The 12,543-nt window shown below is 44.4% G+C and overlaps 1 protein-coding gene across 4 annotated transcripts in view; it reads right to left on the bottom strand.

Annotated features, from left to right (window-relative positions):
* Positions 1-12,543, bottom strand: part of ADCY8 (adenylate cyclase 8) — a 588,267-nt gene that overhangs the window by 88,403 nt on the left and 487,321 nt on the right. The window lies entirely within an intron of this gene.

The following is a 12,543-nucleotide window of genomic DNA, read 5'->3' as shown; positions in this document are numbered from 1 at the left end:
ATAGGTCTATCTGACTGCATGCCTTAGCTGGCCAGCCAATGAAAATCGGCGATGACTGGCTATGACTCAAAAGCAGACTATGGACCTTTCCTCCAGGAACTTGCCCAAACCTCTTTTACATTAACTACTGTTACCACATTCTTTGGCATTGAGTTCCACAGCAGAGTTTAGACACAGTCCCCTAATATTCAGCGGGACGTAGCAGGCTATTTGTCAATATTCAGATGCAGATAGCAGGCTATCTCTTACTGAATATCCAGCTTGTGACAGATAAAACTAATATTCTCTTAGTAGGAGGAAATAAAGCTAGATATGCCAGAAGTGTATCTTCAGTCAGAAATTAAGATTTTGGGAGTTACTGTACATTAGATTCAAACCTAAAGTTGGAGATGCATTTACTGTAAATGAATTGATTAGAAAAGTCTTTGCCAAGACAAAATTAGTTCATAGAATCAAACATTTCTTAGTCCCTTCTCAGCTACAAACCATTTACCATCTACCATTTTGATTCAATTATATTATTTTAATATTGCGTTGTTGAGGTTACCAAATTTGAAAATTTAAAAACTGCAAATAGTATTCAAGAATATAAGAATAGTCATACTGGGTCAGACCAATGGTACATTCTAGACCAATATCCTGTTTCCACTGTGGCCAGGTCAGAAATACCTGGCAAAAACCCAAATAGTAGCAACATTCCCAGGGCAAGCAGTGACTTCCCTCATATTTGTCTCAATAGCAAACTATGAACTTTTCCTCCAGGAACTTGCTCAAACTTTTTTTTTTTTTAAACCAGCTACATTAACCACTGTTACCGCATCTTCTGACAATGCGTTCCAGAGCTTAACTATTTTTTGAGTGAAAAAATATTTCCTCCTATTGGTTTTAAAAAGTATATCCCTGTAACTTCATTGAGGGCTCCTTTTACTAAGCTGCATTAGGGCTTTAACTTGCGGAATAGCGCACGCTAAAATGCCGCCCGCGCTAGACCTTAACGGTAGCATTGAGCTGGTGTTAGTTCTAGCCGCATAGCACGGGTTTAGCGTGCGCTAAAATGCTGCGTGCGCTAAAAACGCTAACACAGCTTAGTAAAAGGAGCCCCGAGTGTCCCCTAGTTTTTTTGCAATTTTTGGATAAGAGTAAAAAAAAAATCGTTTCACTTGTACCACTCAGGATTTTGTAGACCTCAATCATATTTTCCCTCAGAATGTGACAGTGAAATTGGATTTGGGTGGTAGATCTACTGATCATGCATTGCCATTCTCAGAAGACATTGGCTCCCAGTGAGGGCTAGAATTTTAAATTTTTACTCTTTTGTTTAAATTTTTTTTTTTTTTTTAATGGTTTGGTTCCTGATTATCTAAGTCAGGGGTAAGCAATTCCGGTCCTTGAGAGCCGGAGCCAGGTCAGGTTTTCAGGATACCCACAATAAATATGCATGAGATCGATTTGCATCTCAAGGAGGCAGTGCATGCAAATCCATCTCATACAGATTCATTGTGGATATCCTGAAAACCTGACCTGGCTCCGGCTCTCGAGGACTGGAATTGCCTACCCCTGATCTAAGTGGAACGATCTTGCTTTATTCAGCTGGAAGGTCTCTGCACTCCTCTCAAGAGATTAGGTTGATTATTCCATCTAATCTTATGGAGGAGTGTGTGGCACAGTGGTTGGATCTACAGCCTCAGCACCCTGGGGTTGTGGGTTCAAACCCCGCGTTGCTCCTTGTGACCCTGGGCAAGTCACTCAGTCCTCCATAGCCCCAGGTACATTAGATAGATTGTGAGCCCACCGGGATAGATAGGGAAAATCCTTGAGTACCTGATTGTAAAAACCGCTTAGATAACCTTGATAGGCGGTATACAAAATCCTAATAAACTTGAACTTGAAACTTCAATACTAAAAAATATCCGCTTGGAAGAGTTCTATTATAGACTGTGGTCTTAATCTTTGGAATGAGCTTCCAAGTAATTTAAGAGATGCTCTTTGGAAACATACTTATTTGATCATTACTTACTGAGAGAATAATCTATTTGCATGCTAGAGATGTTAATTTTTAATGTGTATCTGGGATGCTTGCCCACTTCTTGTGAGATTGTGATCCACCTTGAGCCAAGGAGTTTGGTTAAGTAGAATACAAATGACAAGATTAAATTAGATTAATTCACAGGTTAACCTGCTTTAAATCAATTTAGCATGCACAAAAATTTTTTAAGACATGTTAATAACCCAAATGAGCGCTAATGATTATACATCTCTTATTAAAAAGAAGATTTAATATTGCATTAGGAGCCAGGAAATTCAAGGTTGACTATGCATCACATTTTCTATTACCTTGCTCACAAATGGTTAAATTTGACACTAGGAGGTAACTATCTCAAGTTTCAAGTTTATTAGGTTTTTTATATACCGCCTATCAAGGTTATCTAAGCGGTTCTACAATCAGGTACTCAAGCATTTTCCCTCTCTGTCCCTGCGGACTCACAATCTATCTAACGAACCTGGGGCTATGGAGGACTGAGTGACTTGCCCAGGGTCACAAGGAGCAGCGCGGGGTTTGAACCCACAACCCCAGGGTGCTGAGGCCATAGCTCCATCCACTGCGCCACACACTCCTCCTACTGGTGATGTATTATCTAAAGATGGTCTCTTGAGCAAAGAATGCATCCATTTCCGCTTCTGAACAGTAGGCACTGATCCATCGTCAACAAGGCATTGATTACAACTTGTGGAACATCAATCAAAATCTCAGTTTGCCATATAAATTTGTGTATTATACAATATACAGGTTTTATATTGCCACAAGACCAACACATTTCTAAAGTAGAAAAATGTACCGTACTTATCTCAACCATACAGTTCTGTATAATCTCTGCGGAAAAAAATTCTATAAAAGGCGCCTAAAGCTAGATGCCTCAATAAATAGGCACCTAAAATTAGGCACTCAACCTACACCCCCTCTTTTAGAAAGCCGTGCTAGCGACTGCCGCTGCAGTAACTGCCCCGAAGCCCATAGGGATTTAAAGGGCTTCGGGGCTTTTGCTGCATGGAAGCTGCTAGCGCGGCTTTGTAAAAGAGAGGGTTAATTAGTAAATTGGCTTTAATAATGAGCTTTAACAAGTTCCGAATTGAAAAATAAATCAAATTTAATTGGGAGATAGGTGCCTGTCTTCTTAGGTGCGATCCTACAAAAGATAGGTGGCTATCCCATGGTGCCTATCAGTGCCTAACACCGAAGTAGGTGTGTTTAGGAGAAAGTCATAGGCGCCATTAAGTGCAATTCTCTAAAGGACTTAGGTGCCTATAATAAAGGCCTTTATAACCCTGGCCTACATTCCAGTATTTGGTATGTCACCGGGTTATTTCAACCCTCGCTTCACTTTGAGTTCTAACAACAAGAGCTCTCGAAGAATCCAACTGTTTGCTTTTCCCTCATTAAAATTATGTCATTATAAAAGGTTCTTTGAAAAAAGCTTTTCTTTCCAGGCGGCCAAACTGAATTCATGGCTCGCCCAAATTGTGCTGGATGCCTCTTCTTATCTTGATTTTAGAAAGCAGTTAAAAAACTTAAGGCTGAGTTCTTAATATATTTTACTATCATAATCTTTTATTCTTTTAAGATTGTTGTACCCTCTTTATATGGCATGTATATATTTTTATTATATTATATGCATATAACTTGTTGATTTCAATGATTTGCATTGTTTCTATTTCAATTAATTGTTGTGATCCGCCTAGAACTTCCTGGGTATGGCGGTATATAAAATAAAATAATATTATTATTAACGTTTTAAGTTAGGTGCTGCTAAGTGTGATTTTGTAATGGGCGCCTATCTTTTTTAGGTGCTAATTACAGAATCGAGCCCTGTTTGTCTAGTGGCAATATAAAACAGATTTGGATTATGAGGTTCCACAATCTGAACATTTGTATTTTTTTTATTGCACAATGGAGAATACTTGTGTTACATTACATTACATTAGGGATTTCTATTCCGCCCTTACCTTGCAGTTCAAGGCGGATTAGAAAAGAATTAGCCAAGATGTATTACAACAAGAACTTACCAAAAAAAAAAAAAAAAAAAAATTGGTCATTTTCAAAGAGAGTAAGAAATGGGTAAGGTTATTTGTTTGGGGTAGTTGGCTTTAGTGAGAGGTGGAGTTTGAGACTTGCGGTGTTATTTCTTTTTTCAGAGTTTTCTTAAAGAGTTTGGTCTTTATTTCTTTTCTAAAAGTCTTGTAGTCGAGGGATGCCGCCAGTAGATTGGCGATTTGGTTGTCTCGTTTGGCTGCTTGAGTGGCCAGGAGGCCATCATATAGTTTTTTTCCGTTTGACCTCCTTAATTGGGGGATATGAGAATAGGGTGTGAGTTTTCCTATGTCTGGTTACGGTGTTGTGGATGAGGCGGTTATTCAGGTAGTTTGGACTGTCTCCGTATAAAGTCTTAAATAGTAGGCAGTAGAATTTAAATTGTATTCTTGCTGGGATCGGAAGCCATTTGCGATTGGAGATATGCTTTTGTAATGAGATCATGTTTCTTTAATGAGTAGATGAGTCTTAGTGCTGTGTTTTGGATAGTTTGTAGTTGTTTTGTTATGGTTGTAGGGCATGGGCGGTAGAGGATATTACAGTAGTCAAGTAGGCCTAGTATTAAGGACTGAACTATGAGCTGGAATTGAGTTTTCTCGAAGAATTTCCGAACTTGTCTTAAGTTTCTCATGACTAAGAATGACTTTTGTATTGTTTTATTGATTTGCGGTTGCATGGTGCAGCATCTGTCGATAGTTATTCCTAGCAGTTTTAGGGTGGTTTGTATGGGGTAGTTGATTGCGTTGATTTCAATGTTGGTTATGGTTGGTATTTTGTTGTTTTCTAGGCTTTTCATGAAGTTTTCGTAAAATTTGTTCCCCAAACTACGGGGTTGGTTCTTTAAACTACTGTATATGTATTCTTCCACGGCATTTTAATTTATAACATTTTTATTGAAGAAATCAGTAAATATACAATAATATCTAATATAATAAAACGGTAAGCCGCGCATGCGCAGTTCCTAGACGTGGGTCCGTTTTCCGTGAGCTGCAGCTAGGAAGTGGCATGCGCGGCTTACGGTCTGGCCTTGTGGCCAGAGTGCATATGCGGAGGACAGATCGTGAAAGCACAGCCGGCGACTCCCCCCCTCACTCACTGCCAAAACCAACATCTCCTCCTTCTCGCCGGCTCACCCGCTTTTAAATGCTGTCTTAACGCTGGCTTTGCTGTCTTCTGTCCACTGCGGCCCGCCCTCTCTGACTACTTCCTGTTTCCGCTAGGGTTGGCCGCAGTGGATAGAAGACGACGAAGCCAGCAGCTGTAGCCGCCGATCTCCGTTCCTCCGGGGGGTGGGTGGGGGGGGTCTGGGAGGAGAGGGATCGCGGCCACTCAGCGCCCCCACCAAGGAGCACAGCAACTTTCCGCTGCCCGGGACCTGACTCATTTGCCGCAACCCCCTCTTCCCTTACCGCGGGCCCGACTGGCGATTTAAGCAGCGTGTCAGCAGTCTTCACACGCTGTTTCGGGCCCTTCTACTACCCTGATTTGCTCCGGACGTGCCAGAGTAAATCAGGGCAGTAGAAGGACCCGAAGCAGTGTGTGAAGAGTGCTGACACGCTGCTTAAATCGCCAGTCGGGCCCGTGGTAAGGGAAGGGAAGGGGGGGGGGCCGCAAAGGAGTCGGGCCCACGTTTGTAGTCGCGACTGTGGGAAGGGAAAGAGGGTAGAGGAAACGCTAATGCAGGCACAGGGAACTGGTGTGGGGGGAGGGAAATGGAAAGGGGAGGGAATGCAGCTTTGCACAGACAGACAGAGGGAGGAAGGGACACAGAAAGACAAGAAGAAAGATACAGGGACAAGTGCACAGGGAACTGGTGTGGGGGGAGGGAATGCTGCTTTGGACAGACAGACAGGGAGGAAGGGACACAAAGACAAGAAGAAAGACACAGGGACAGGTGCACAGGGAACTGGTGTGGGGGGAGGGAATGCTGCTTTGGACAGACAAACAGGGAGGAAGGGACACAAAGACAAGAAGAAAGACACAGGGGCAGGTGCACAGGGAACTGGTGTGAGGGGAGGGAAATGGAGGGGGAGGGAATGCAGCTTTGCACAGACAGACAGAGGGAGGAAGGGACACAGAAAGACAAGAAGAAAGACACAGGGACAGGTGCACAGGGAACTGGTGTGGGGGGAGGGAATGCTGCTTTGGACAGACAAACAGGGAGGAAGGGACACAAAGACAAGAAGAAAGACACAGGGGCAGGTGCACAGGGAACTGGTGTGAGGGGAGGGAAATGGAGGGGGAGGGAATGCAGCTTTGCACAGACAGACAGAGGGAGGAAGGGACACAGAAAGACAAGAAGAAAGACACAGGGACAGGTGCACAGGGAACTGGTGTGGGGGGAGGGAATGCTGCTTTGGAGAGACAGACAGAGGGAGGAAGGGACACAGAAAGACAAGAAGAAAGACACAGGGACAGGTGCACAGGGAACTGGTGTGGGGGGAGGAAATGCTGCTTTGGACAGACAGACAGAGGGAGGAAGGGACACAAAGACAAGAAGAAAGACACAGGGGTAGGTGCGGGACAGCGGGAGTCGCGTCAGGAGGGGTGCGGGATGCCGCAGAGGGAACTTTTCCAATGGGTGCAACTGGGCGGCTGTCGGGAGCCTCTGATCAGGGGCAGAGCAAGGTAAGTGTATCACAGGGATAAGAAGAAGGAGGGGGGGGGAGAAAAAGGAAGGGACGCCTACTGATGGACAGGGGGAGAAGGAAAGAGGTGCTGATGGACAGGGGGGGTGAAGAAAAAGGAACGGAGGTCTAATGTTGGACAGGGGGAGAAGGAAGGTGCTGCTGGACAGGGGGGAGGTAAAACAAAGGGAGAAGGCCTGCTGCTGCATAAGGAGAGCTGTGAAGGGGGTGGTGGTCGACACAGGGGAAGTAAAAGGAAGGGAGAATGGACAGGGGGAGCAGGCAAGGGGTGGTGATGGACAGCCAAAGAAAAAGAAAGACAGAAAGAAAGAAAGCGGCTAAGGAGAGAGAGAGAGAAAGAAATAAAGAGAGACACACACACATACAGTGGTGCCTCACACAACGAACTTAATCCGTTCCAGGAGCAAGTTTGTTATGTGAAACGTTCGTTGTGTGAAACGCGTTTTCCCATAAGAATACATGTAAAACAAAATAATTCGTTCTGCAGCCCTGTTTTCCCATAAGAATACATGTAAAAGAAAATAATTCGTTCTGCAGCCCTGTTTTCCCATAAGAATACATGTAAAAGAAAATAATTCGTTCTGCAGCCCTACATTTCCCTCCCTCCACCTCACCTTATATGCAGAGTTTGCCAGCTTTCTTTTTCACCCAGCCGCACGCTTTCAAAAAGCTGTGCACGCGCAGCTGCTGAAGTTGATCAATGTTCTCTTCTCCTGCAACTTCCGGTTTCCGGTTGCGTCAGAGGAGAAGATTGAACAACAGAGCATGCGCGCATGTGCTGCTCTTTGAAAGTGTGTGGCTGGCTGAAAAAGAAAGCCGGAAAACTCGGCATCTAAGGTAAGGTGGAGGGAGATGATGGAACACTGCATTCAGACAGGAGGGTGCTGCTGTTCCCGGCTTCGGCGAGAGTAGTTCCGCCCCCCCCCCCGGGCCCCTCGGGCGACTTCGTTGTGTGAAACGAAGTTCGTTATAGGGAGCAAGACAAAAAGTTCGTTATGCGCAGCGTTCGCTGTACGAGGCGTCCGTTATGCGAGGCACCACTGTATATTCTAGCACCCGTTAATGTAACGGGCTATAAGACTAGTAATACAATAAAATGATCATTAAATTAAAATTCATTATATTAATTTCCATCAAATATCTTTCATTACTTCAAAATATATTTCCAAAAAACCCATTACATCTCTCAATACCCTCCCCCTAATTCCAACCCCCCTTCCCTTTTCCCTATTCACCTCACCCCTCCCTATCCTCCCCCCAAATTTAGTTTATAACATTTTATTGAAGGAATCCTACTAAACTCCCCAAACCCAATGAAAATTGACAACAATTTGTGGCACCTCATTATCTTCTGCACAGGAATGGTTTTTTTTCTGCTGTCATACTGTATACGTAAAAACAAAACAAAACAACCCTCTAATCCTGCACAGTAGTGTAACACCTTAACTGAAGCTCCCAAACTCTGAATTGTAACAGAATTACAGAAGCCCAAGTATTTAAACACCATTACAGAAACTCATGTAAACCACTCTGAACTGACTCTGTATGCCCCTGTATAAGACTTTGGTGAGACCTCATTTAGAATGTTGTGTACAATTCTGGAGGCCACACCTTCAAAAAGATATAAAAAGGATGGAGTCGGTCCAGAGGAAGGCTATTAAAATGGTGTGTGGTCTTCATCATAAGGCGTATGGGAAGAGACTTAAATTCACGGTCTGCGGTTCGCAGACTCAATGATTCGTGGTCTGCTCCGCTCGCCTCTTTCTGTAATAAAGTTGGGCTACACCAATCAGGAGCTGCATGTCAAAGCACCTCCTTATTAGTGTAGCCCAATTTCACTACAGGAAGAGGCGGTCGGAGCAGACTGCGAGTGATTTTCTTCACCCGCCGGCACTCCAGCCGCCCTATCTTGCTGCTCCAGCTGTCCTCTCCTGCCTCTCCTGCCTTTTGACAGGCGAAAAACGGCATTTGCGGTTTTTCAAAATTCACAAGGGTTCCTGGAACGGAACCCCCGCAAATTTGGGGGGGGGGGAGTACTGTACTTTGGAGGACAGGCGGGAGAGGGGAGATATGATAGAAACGTTTAAATATCTATGTGATGTAAATGCGCATGAGTCGAGTCTCTTTCATTTGAAAGGAAACTCTACAATGAGAGGGCATAGGATGAAGTTAACAGGTGATGGGCTCCGGAGTAATCTAAGGAAATATATTTTTTTACAGAAAAGGTGGTAGATACGTGGAACAGTCTCCCGGAAGAGGTGGTGGAGACAGAGACTGTGTCTGAATTTAAGAATGCCTGGGATAGGCACGTAGGATCTTTCGGAGAGAGAAAGAGATCATGGTTACTGTGGATGGGCAGACTAGATGGTATGAATGCACATAGAACAACCCATCAAAAGCACTGATAATATTCGAGATGCCCAAATTCCAAGTAAACATTGACATTAGCTTCAAGAAAGCTGATGATTCCAGATGTTCAGAAATTAAAGACATCTGTTTTTAAAAGGTTTGTTAAAGTCATGTGTGGCATACTTGTTTCTTTCTCTATTTTGATCTTTAATAATCAACACTAATCAGGTGGGAAATCTAGAATCTAATTTGTACCTTGGAATCATGAAGTCTAACATAAGTGAAATCTTGATAAACATACTTAGGTTTCATTAGAACAAGTATAAACAAGTAGATGTGAGTTGATATCTTTTTAGAAATTGCCCTTGCTTCTTAGAGCTGTGAAAAATATAGCAATGCATATCTTCCCTCGTATAAAAATGCATGTACACATTATTGTGCTTCCAAGGTAAATTGTTCTGTCTAGGACAGGGCTGCCCAAGTTCGGTCCTCGAGATCTACTGGCAGACCAGGTTTTCAGGATATCCACAATGAATATGCATGAGAGAGATTTGCCTGCACTGCCTTCTTGGTATGCAAATCTCTCTCTCATGCATATTCATTGTGGATATCCTGAAAACCTGGCCTGCCAGTAGATTCCGAGGACCGGACTTGGGCAACCCTGGTCTAGGATAAGCAGCATAAAATCTGTTTTACTGCTTGGGATCTAGCTAGGTACTTGGGACCTGGGTTGGCCACTGCTGGAAACAGGATACTGGGCTTGACGGACCTTGGCTCTGTCCCAGTACGGCAACTCTTATGGTCTTATGTGAGCCAAGTATAGGATATCCTTTATAGTTTATTACACTTACCGTATTTTCACGCACATAACGCGCGCGTTATACACGATTTTACAAACCGTGCATAACCTTGCGCGTTTTACAACTTTTTTTTTTCAATCCGATCGGCATCCCCCCTGCGAACCGGCATCCTTCCTCCCCGCTCGCGTCACCCCCCCCCCCCCGCGATCCTACATCCCCCCAGCACCAAACATCTCTTACCCGATTGGGCACCGGCACCAGCACCAATGCACAGGACGTGCCAGTGCCAGTGCCTGAAGATCCTCCCTCGTTGGTTTGGGCTGGGCTGGGCTGGGCTGGGCGGTGCGGTGCAGGAAAGATCCTCCTTCTTCCTGCGCCGGGCTGGACTAGGCTTTGAGCATTTGCGCATGCTCAAAGCCTTCTGGTCTCGCTCTCTATCTCGGAGAGAGCGAGACCAGAAGGCTTTGAGCATGCGCAAATGCTCAAAGCCTAGTCCAGCCCGGCGCAGGAAGAAGGAGAATCTCTCCTGCACCGCACCGCCCAGCCCAGCCCAGCCCAAACCAACGAGGGAGGATCTTCGGGCACTGGCACTGGCACGTCCTGTGCATTGGTGCTGGTGCCGGTGCCCAATCGGGTAAGAGATGTTTGGTGCTGGGGGGATGTAGGATCGCGGGGGGGGGGGGGGTTTAAGCGAGCGGGGGGGGGAGGATGTCAGTTTGGAGTAGGCGGGAGGAGGTTTTAGCATGCACGGTATACACGTGTGCGCGCTATATTAAATTTTTTTTACATAAATTTGTGTTTCCCGCGCGCTATACCCGTGTGCGCGTTTTACACAGGTGCGCGTTATCTACGTGAAAATACGGTAATATACCGCAGGACGTCTTGCGTGCTTGTATATGGTGCGCGTGTTGTCGGGGCGGCGGCCGGCTTGACTCGGGAGTTGAAAGGTCCTGCGCAAGCTTCTGCAGGATGGCGCCCGGCTTGAATCGGAAGCCGGGAGGCGCTGATTGACAGCAGAGGCATCGGCCGAAGCAGGAGGGCAGCCACACGGTGACCCCGAGGGAAGGAAGCCACCACGCTGACAGTGCTGCAGCACCCATAGGCAGGTACCCACCCCTGGGCCACCATAGCAAACTTTGGTTGTAGAACGAATCTTCTGAGTTTGCATTATGGCCTATGGGGAACTTTGCTTTGATATACGAATGCTTTGGCTTACGAGCATGCTTCTGGAACAAATTATGCTCGTAAACCAAGGTACCACTGTATATCAAATAAAAAATAATAAATGAAAAAAAAAAAAACAACAGATAAAAATAAAGGAACACCATTAAAATAGGATAGCGCAATACTTTTATACAGAGTACATAAAACCATTCATGGTCTATCACTGCAAAATTGTGTTCTTTATTATCAAGTTAACAAAAAGCATATTCGAAAAGATCAGTTTTCTGAAGGACTCAGAACCGAATATATGAAGGTTCTAAGTGTAGACTCGATGGTAAAGAGTTCCATAAAGCGAGCACTATAGCAAAAAAAAAGCTGAATTTTTAGTTCTCTCCCATTTTGTTTTTAAAGGGTGCGGAATTACTAGACTGTTGTCCTGTAGAAGAACCCTAGACGGGGAATATGAAATGATTAATGATGCCAAATAATCAGGAATACCTGAGTGTAATGTTTTATAAGTCAAGGTTGGAATTTTGAACTGTAATTGGGAATAAACCGGTAGCCAATGTAACTGCTTTAATAAGGGGGGTTACATGACATCACTGAAGAGTTTGGCTCTTAGACATTGGTGGAATGAGGCATTACGACATCACAATCTCAGCTTTGGAATGTTGCTACTCTTTGGGTTTCTGCCTGGTACTTGTGACCTGGGTTGGCCACTGTTGGAAACAGGACACTGGGCCTGATGGACCTTCGGTCTGTCCCAGTATGGAAATTCTTATGTTCTTAATACAGAGTTGACTGGAACTGCAGTATAAAATCCTGGATGAACGCAAGGACGAGGAAACCCAATAAAGCAATGTTGATTTGCACGCCAAAATCAGTCCAATATGTCATTTCAAAGGAAATTAATTTATTCTGAAGAAATCATCATGAAGCCTTATGTACACAATAAACAGGCATGTTAACACTGATGGATCAGATATTTTGCATTTAGTCATGGCCACTAACAGGGAAATTCTATAAATGGTGCTGAAGTTAAGTGCCACTTCTGTGCTGTGGAAAAGTGTTGTAACAGCTGCAAGGGGCCAAAATGGAAGATCCACATGAAAACACACTTACACATCCATTTATAGAACATCCTCTAAGAGTTTCCACGTGGATCTGCAAAAGGGGGCATGGCCATGGGAGGGGCATAAGCAGGAAGAACCAACAATGGCAGAATAGAAAACCTGATTAACATAACATATCCTTAAAATGTGCGCAGTGTTATAGAATAGTGCATATCTGCATCCAATTTGCACGCCAGGATTTCATTTGGGGTAACTCCTTGCACCCAAACTTGAGCATGGATCCCAACATTATCTGCTATTCCATAAAGGGTGTTGGTCCCGGAATGCCTGTTATAGAATACTGTTCAGTACCAGCCTTTTCAGCACTGAATCTTGAGTGCCATTTACTAAATCCAGTCCTAAATGTGGACAATTTGAGAAAG

Source organism: Geotrypetes seraphini, chromosome 2, assembly GCF_902459505.1.
Source record: "Geotrypetes seraphini chromosome 2, aGeoSer1.1, whole genome shotgun sequence".
Classification (NCBI taxonomy): domain Eukaryota; kingdom Metazoa; phylum Chordata; class Amphibia; order Gymnophiona; family Dermophiidae; genus Geotrypetes; species Geotrypetes seraphini.
Note: the sequence above shows the minus strand (reverse complement) of the source record. Positions and strands in the feature narration are given on the sequence as shown.